The sequence below is a fragment of the Danio rerio genome, chromosome 13, assembly GCF_049306965.1.
Source record: "Danio rerio strain Tuebingen ecotype United States chromosome 13, GRCz12tu, whole genome shotgun sequence".
Taxonomy (NCBI): domain Eukaryota; kingdom Metazoa; phylum Chordata; class Actinopteri; order Cypriniformes; family Danionidae; genus Danio; species Danio rerio.
The window spans coordinates 11,193,974-11,202,338 of record NC_133188.1 but is presented as its reverse complement, the minus strand read 5'-3'; positions in this window follow the sequence as shown (position 1 = coordinate 11,202,338).

Genomic DNA, 8,365 nt, shown 5'->3' with positions numbered 1-8,365 from the left:
GTATCTGATCCAAGCCTGGTTATATCACAGTGTTTTATGGATATGTAATAGGCATACAACTAACTTCTCCTGGAAGTTTCAGGAGTCTTTGCCAAAAGAACAGACTCCCGGATGCCCCCAAACAAGTGATAATCTCCCGGAAATCGCGCGTCTTCCTCCCAGTCCTCAAATATGTTACTTACCCTTCTCATCCCTCCTCGCTCTTCAGACACGTTGCACTCACCTTGTCAAACCCCACCAAACCACAACCGAATGAATGAATCGATTCACAGGTGTGAAAGCACCCTTAGATTACCTTTTGTTTTGAGCTGTGTTTTTGATTCTCAACAGCAAAAGTATGACTATTCAAAGCCCCTTTAAACTGTCCCTTTAGGTGTTTACAGAAGAGGTCTGTCTTCAAATATTCCGGTAAAGTTTAGACGCTCATTCCACCAGAGACAAACCGAGCTGAAACATTCTGGAAAACAACTTTGCATTGTGAGGCATCACTCACTAAATGACATTTGTAATGTCATAGTCCAGCAGTTCAATTGCATTCAATTAATGTTTGTTTCTATAGCACTTTTACAATGTAGATTATGTCAAAGCAGCATAACAGAAGTTCTAGTAGATTGAGACTGTGTTAGTACAGTTTTCAGAGTTTAGTTCAGTTCAGTTTGGTTTAAGTTTCACTGCTGAAAGTTCAAACACTGAAGAGCAAATCTATCGATGCACAGCTCCACAAGTTTCAAAATCAAGCAAGTGGCGACAATGGTAAAGAACAGTCTTCACCAATTGACGAAAGTAAAGGGGAAAAAAAACTAGAGAAACCTGGCTCACGTATGTCCTTTCAAGTCATGTTAACAAGTACATATAAAGATCAGTTTACACAATGTAAAGGCATAGGCACAATCCATTTATCCCGATATTCCAGGTATTTGTCCAGTTGTAGTTTTAATAAAAAGATCATCCTCTTTATATTTTAAACATTAGATGCAATACAATATCCAACAATTCAGATCTTGTATGAGGTTCGAGTTGTAACCATATGAGATATTTTCTCACTGGTTGCTAAAAGTATTTTTTAACAAATTCTTGTCTTTTACTATTATCTTAACTGCTATTTCCCAGGTAAATTATTAAAAAAGAGAAGTCCATTCTATCACCAAAAATACTAGGAGACAATGTTTTGACTTTAAGGGTGTATGACTTAAGTTCTGTTGAAGAACTAGCCCTGCTGCCATCTTCTGTTAGATCTCAGGTTAATAATCCAAACACAACGATCCCTCAGAAGATGCCAGGGCACCTAAACCACTCCTGCTCTTCTCTCGTGCAGTAGTCGGAGATGCTCTCCATCACTGGCATCAGTGTGTAATGTCAGCCGTGTCGTGTCAGATTACCGGCCTGAACTCTGAGGGGTTGCCGAATGGCCTCGCGCTCTACTGAAGACACCCCTAACCGAATGGGTTCCCCCTGCTCCCTGGCACTTATCAGTTAGAGTCTGCGTGTCCTGAGGGAGAGAGATTACTGTCATGATGCTGCTACCTTTCTGCACATCACCAACAGCAGCAGCCCCTGGGTTTTTCACCAGGGTGTGAGAGGATTGTGTTATCATAGTGTGTTACTTTCCTTGTTTTTGTGTCCTTTTAAGCATACGTCATAGAAAGGGTCTTAATGGAGAAAGATGGTGTTTAGAACTAAGTGTAGTTGCAGCATCTAACAGCAGGGGGGTACGAAGACTAGATTATCCTAGACAAAATTTCAGACCCGACGGCAGGAGGTCTGGACTCTATAGCAGGACCACCGCAGAGGCAGACTGACTGACATGTAAAACAATCATTTACAGTTCAGTGACAAGTTTAGGGACCTGAAGTACTGTAAAAATGCTAGGTAGCACATAATCAAATTGTGTGGGGGGAACAAGAAAAAATGAAGTAAAATTTTTTTTATTTACAAATGTAAACGGATTGAACATAAAACATTCGAGTTGTTCCAAAAAGACTCAAGAATTGTGTTGTTTCTGCTCATTTTAAATAGGTAGTTTGAACAAACAACAATTGTCATTCCTACAACCTAATTCCTACATATCAACCTAACCTTAACTGTAAATTATTGCTAACATCAGATTAACCAATGTGTTAATAACAATGACAAAGCACATGATCCTGCTTGCAAGCACAAACTTTACACAAACTACAAGCTTGTTCCCTAAATCTGACTGGTTATTGGAATGTTGTTCCAGCATCGACATTCCTTCATTCATTCATTTTTTTTCGGCTTTGTCCCTTTAATAATCTAGGGTCACCACAGGGGAATGAACCGCCAACTTATCCAGCATATATTTTACTCAGTGGATGTCCTTCCAGCTGCAACCCATCACTGGGAAACACCCATACACACTCATTCACACACATACACTACCTAATTCATCTATATCACATGTCTTTGGACTTGTGGGGAAAACCGGAGCAACCAGAGGAAACCCACGCGAACACGGGGAGAACATGCAAACTCCACACTGAAATGCCAACTGACCCAGCCAAGGCTCGAACCAGCGAGCTTCTTGCTGTTATTTGATTGTGTCACCCACTGCGAGATACAGCATCTTGTCACTTGGTGCACTGACAATAATCTGCTCCTTAACACCAACAAGACCAAGGAGCTTATTGTGGACTTCAGGAAGGGACGAACAGGCTCACATGATCCCATCCACATCAATGCACTCATCCTTCAAGTTCCTGGGGACCCACATCACAAAGGACCTTTCCTGGACCACCAACACCTCAGCCTGGTCAAGAAGGCTCACCAGTGCCTACTTTTCTTAAGGCAACTTAAGAAGAACCAGCTTTCATCAGCCGTCTTGGTGAACTTCTACCGCTGCACAATAGAAAGCATCCTGACCAACTGCGTCACAGTCTGGTATGGAAGCTGCTCTGTTGCTGAGCGTAAGGCACTGTAGCGGGTGGTGAAAACTTCTCACACACTGCCAGCCATTGAGGACATCTAGAAGAAACACTGTCTGCGCCGAGCATGCAGTATTCTCAAGGATTCCTCTCACCCTGCTCACAGACTGTTTTCTCTCCTGCCTTCTGGTAGGCGCTTCAGGCTCCCCCGGACAAAAACCAGCAGACTGAGGAACAGCTTTTTCCCCAGAGCTGTCTCCCTTTTGAACTCTGCCCTCACTAACTCTTTTGCCCTCCTAATATACCCCTCACTCTCCTCTAACTTATACTCCTTACAATCACTGCACTATTTAACATTTGCACATTTAAAAGTTCCTTGCACCGAATAATTTATTTGAATTGTGCATACGCATTGTACATGGACATTTGTAATCATGTACACACCCACTGCACATATATCTGTAATTATGTTTATCTATCTGCACACTTCTGATTATTAATAGCCACCTGTGCATATATTCATTAATTATAAATCCATGTCCATAGCTAATACAACCTGTATATAATATTCATAATACATCCATCTGTAAATATCACCACATTTTCTTTATAATTGCACTTTATTACTTATACCTGTATCCTGCACTTGCTGCTATTGCACTGCTGGTTAGACCTAAATGACAATGACAATGACAATGAAGTTGAATCTAATCTAATCTAATTTTTGACATGTTCTTTGAAGTAATTTTGACATCAAGGTGCCTACTGGGAAATGGATCTGCATTCATCACTAGTAAAATGAGTCAATCCTGAATGCGATATTTGAAAAGCAAATGATATTTGTGCGCCTTGTAGCCAAGGTCATCCTTTCATCTCTGTGTCTCGACTCCTGTCTACTTCTGTTTGTCAGAAGTCATGTACTCTTCTTCAGTTTTTCATCTCGACCACATCTCTCTTTTCATTACCCCGTCCTCGTATCGCTCTCGTGGCAAGAATCACATTAGATTGAGGGCCTGGACCAGGCTTTGTCGATCCAAACAGCCTCTTTCATCTGTCACAGCCTCTCCTCACTCCATCAACCTCTCCTAAGGGAAGTCTCAAACCTTATCAGCCCTCATCTTTTTCATTCCTTCCATCCGTGCTCTCATATTTGTCACAAAGATCTCTTGACCCCTGAGTTGAGTGACTTGGCCTCGACAGTGGACAGCTGTCTGCTAAGCCACCTGCCCCGTGGTGCTCTGTCTGTCTCTGTATCTGTCTGAGCGGTGGCCTGCAGTTCATCCATCCACTCATCCATCCATCCATTGCAGGACTTCTGCGTTTGTGTAGCCCCTGGCTGTTTGAAGGACTGGGCCATGGGTTGGTGACGGGCGGTTGTCAGTCAGGGCAGGGGAGGGGGAGCTGCGGAAGCCGTCACGGGCTTTCAGGATCATATGCTGGGTGTCACCTTCTCACTGCCCTTGAGCAACGCAAAACCTTCAGTCACACGCTCCCAAATGTACTAGTGGACTCTTCAGTTAGAGCCTCTTCAGCTCTGTCAGAGAGGTCGGGATATTTTAATTCCAGAGATACATGCTAGTTCTAGTTCAAAGCAGGGAAAAGATAAACAGCTTCTGATGGCACAAGAAAACTTTTTTCATCCCTATTTAGAAATCTGGTTTATAGAAATATATATGCAAATTACATGCATTACATCCAAGTTTTGTTATTTTATCTATTTGTACAGGTTCAATGTTCAACATGCTATGCCAGAGTTAGTTACAAAGATAATTCACATCTGTAGTTCGTTTGGATTTCACATATATAAAAAATAAATGTGATATGCAATATATAAATTAAAATATTGTAAAAATGTCTGTTTACGTTTGTGTGTATATATATATATATATATATATATATATATATATATATATATATATATATATATATATATATATATATATATATATATATATATATATATTTTTTTTTTTTTTTTTTTTTCAACCTTTAGAAACATAAATATGTAAATGTGTTTTAGTGTTGGTGACGCAGTGGCGCAGTTGGTAGTGCTGTCACCTCACAGTAAGAAGGTCGCTGGTTCGAGCTTCGGCAGGGTCAGTTTACGTTTTTATGTGGAGATGGCATATTCTCCCTGCATTTGTGTGGGTTTCCTCCGGGTGCTCTGGTTTCCCCCACAGTCCAAAGAGTTGGGTAGGCTAAATTGTTCGTGGTCAATGAGTGTGTGTGGATGTGTCCCATAGATGGGTTGCGGCTGGATGGGTATCCGCTGCATAAAAACGAGTTGGATAAGTTGGCGGTTCATTCCACTGTGGTGACCCCGGATTAATAAAGTAACTAAACTGAAAAGAAAATGAATGAATGAATGTTTTAGTGTTTATTCCCAGCAGGCACACAACTTCATAAGACGTTAAAGGGGTGGTCCACTACAATATAAAATTTTTAACTTTAGTTCATGTGTTATGTAGCTTTGTGAACATAAACAACATCTCTGAATGTAATACGCTCAAAGGAGACATTACAGAGTTAGCTTAATAAAGCCAACAGCGAACGGAATTTGGGGAATACAAAAATTACATTTGAGTTGGTGAGATCACAAATGCATCAGGTTCAGTGCATTCACTCCAGAGGCGCTGTAATGTTATAGCAGAAAAACGCTAAAATGCATCCAAATGCTGCTATTTCCAGTTAACTTGTTCTGTTTTTGTATTTGGGCTTCCAAAGGACACAACACAAAAAGAATAGTGCTTACAGTTTAATTTTAATGATGTTCCAGACAATTCTAAAAACATATAGCTCTAGCATTTGACAAAGGACGACTTCCAAAATCTCTCCTAGTTCAGTGTTGGATTTGGCTAAAAACTCCTCAAAAAAGGAGCAGCTCCAACCATGATAGCAAAAGCTGTGGATGTGAACCACAACCTGTATTTTATTTGTTAAAATTGGTCTATTACATACACAGTGTCTAGCAATAACTGTATGATGTATAGAAAGGACGTAAACAAGGATGTAAACAATAGGAAATGCTGTTTGGCACCGCTAACAACTTAGCTACAAATTTATATTTATCTGTCAAACCCTTGTAAACACTTAAAATCTTCCCCAGCGATGCAGTGTCTCTCTATGCGGCCACTTTCCCTGCTTTCTGTACATCGCAAATAGCCAACTCGTAAAAGATTTGTTAAAGTTTTATATTACTTACACATGCTTATAACCCGAATATATGTGAAAGACACTAGTCAGATATTATTTCAGAGAGCAGGCATGAGATTAAGCTGTGTCCTTTTAATTGTCTGTCTGATTCAGGCTCAAACCTTCCGCAAATCACAGCACAGAATGTTAGCTGACCAATCAGAGCCTCTTGAGACCAGGCCTTTTAGAGGAACTAGGAAATATGAGAATCGTTTTCATGTTAGCTGAGTAGCTGTATATAATTGAAGTAAGATATATGAAAAAATAACTAAATGAAGCATGAGTACACATTGCTTTGCATTTTATGAACACAACCAAGCCTACAAATACACTCTGGACCACCCCTTTAATTTTAGGTTACATTTAGGTTGTGACATCAGTTAACCAAAAATTTAATGTCTAGCCAGTGTCTAAAGACAATGTTATTTTGATATCCAATAATGACGGCAAATGACTTTGATATTTGGTTGAATTTATGTTGTGTTGGAAAGTGACCAAAATCCAACATCTTAAATCAAAGTCATAAAGCTGTCAAATACTGACAATTATATGTCATGTATGGCCACCAAAATCCAACATGTGATTGACGTCATATTGGTAACGTCCAAACTGCGTCAAGCTTTATCATCATCAGACGTTATTATTTGGTTGATTTTAGGTTGGACGTTGGACATTGAGGTCAGCCTGATGTTGGGTTCTGACGTCAACCTAATTTTCATTTCCAAACAAACTGCACGACATTGTGGTACAACATCAATCTGACGTCCTGTCCTGTGCATGCTGGGTTGTTTTACAAAATTTTGAAAAGGGAATATAACAAGAAGCATGTGTGTATGTGTTCCCTTTGCTATTGAATAATACATGGGATAAATTAGTGATGACATTTAATTCAATAAAAGTCAAAGAGACATAATGTAATTTTCAACAGAGTGCTCTGTGAAAGCCCTCTGCTGTGGTCACCAGCATTGCAAGGTCTTCCGCTCTGACCCCACCTTGGCCTCCAGTTCCATTAACTCCACTGTGGTGGCATTCAGCTCCACTTGCTTCACTGTGGGGGTCTCTGGCTTCATGTTGGTGGCCTCCAGCTCTACCATGGTGGTCTTCAGCTCTGCCATGGAGGTCTCCAACTCTTCCAACTCCGACTTGGTGGCCTCCAGTTCTCTTAACTCCGCTATAATAGTCTAAAGCAATACTGTCAGCTCTGTCCTGTCTGTTATTTTGTGAAGGGCTTCTGTCTTGGCATTTGGGTCTTCAGTCTGTTTCACCTCAACTCAACCACCCTCCTAAACTTACTGAAAGTTACTTACCTTTTTTGAGGCACTGGTAGCCCCCTTCCCGCTAAACATGCTCATTAACACCAACATAAAAGTATACAATACTCACTTACTTCTTAGTCTTGTCTACTTTATGGATTGTACTGTAAATTACTTATCCGTTTGTACCTTCAGCAAATTCTTCAGTTTGTCTCCAGCAGCCTTTTCTTCTTCAACACAACAAAAATCTTGTGCTCTGGGATTTTATGAACTCACTCATGAACATTTCCTAAGGTTGTGGATTAAACATGTTGTAAATAATATTAAGGTTCTTGCACATACCGTTTGGTCCACTTCATTAGACTTTAAATATTATCATGGACCATTGTTATATTGTTGTCGCCTCACAGCAAGAAGGTTGCTGGTTCAAGCCCCGGCTGGGTCACCTGGCATTTTTGCAACCCAAGCTAATTCTGAAAACGGAGCCTGCAGACGTTTCTGGAGACCACAATTTACGTGGCTGGAGGTACGGATGGCTGCATTTCGCTTTTTCAAGCGAACGTTACGGAGCGGTGTGAGGCCGCTCCTCTTTGCGCTCCTCTTTGGGCTTTCCCACCGCAACCAGTTTGTTACGACTAGGTTCGAGTCCAGGGAAGAGTGGTTCCAGAAATCAGGTAAGCCAAAAAACAGAATCCAAAAAATAAAGTCTCCAAAAAAGATTTCGTAACGGGGCGAGAATGCGGTGAAATCCGAAAACACACTCAAAATCGGACGAGGGCTTTTCTGTTTCTGGATGGCTTTTGTAAATCGTCACTTGGGTTTAGGGAAGAAGGAGAAGGAGGAGGGTAGCTGGGTTGGCCGCCCATTCAAACATTCAGTCGGTCACTCATTCAGACAAACAGTTGCTTGACAGCGGCCTCCAGCGGCTTTTTATGCGAAAACAGCACAGGCGCGAACAGCGTGCGCTCGCAAGAGGCGTTCGAGATGCGAAAAAGCGCACACAGTGGCTTTTTGCGGATTCAGTAAAAAAAAAACTAC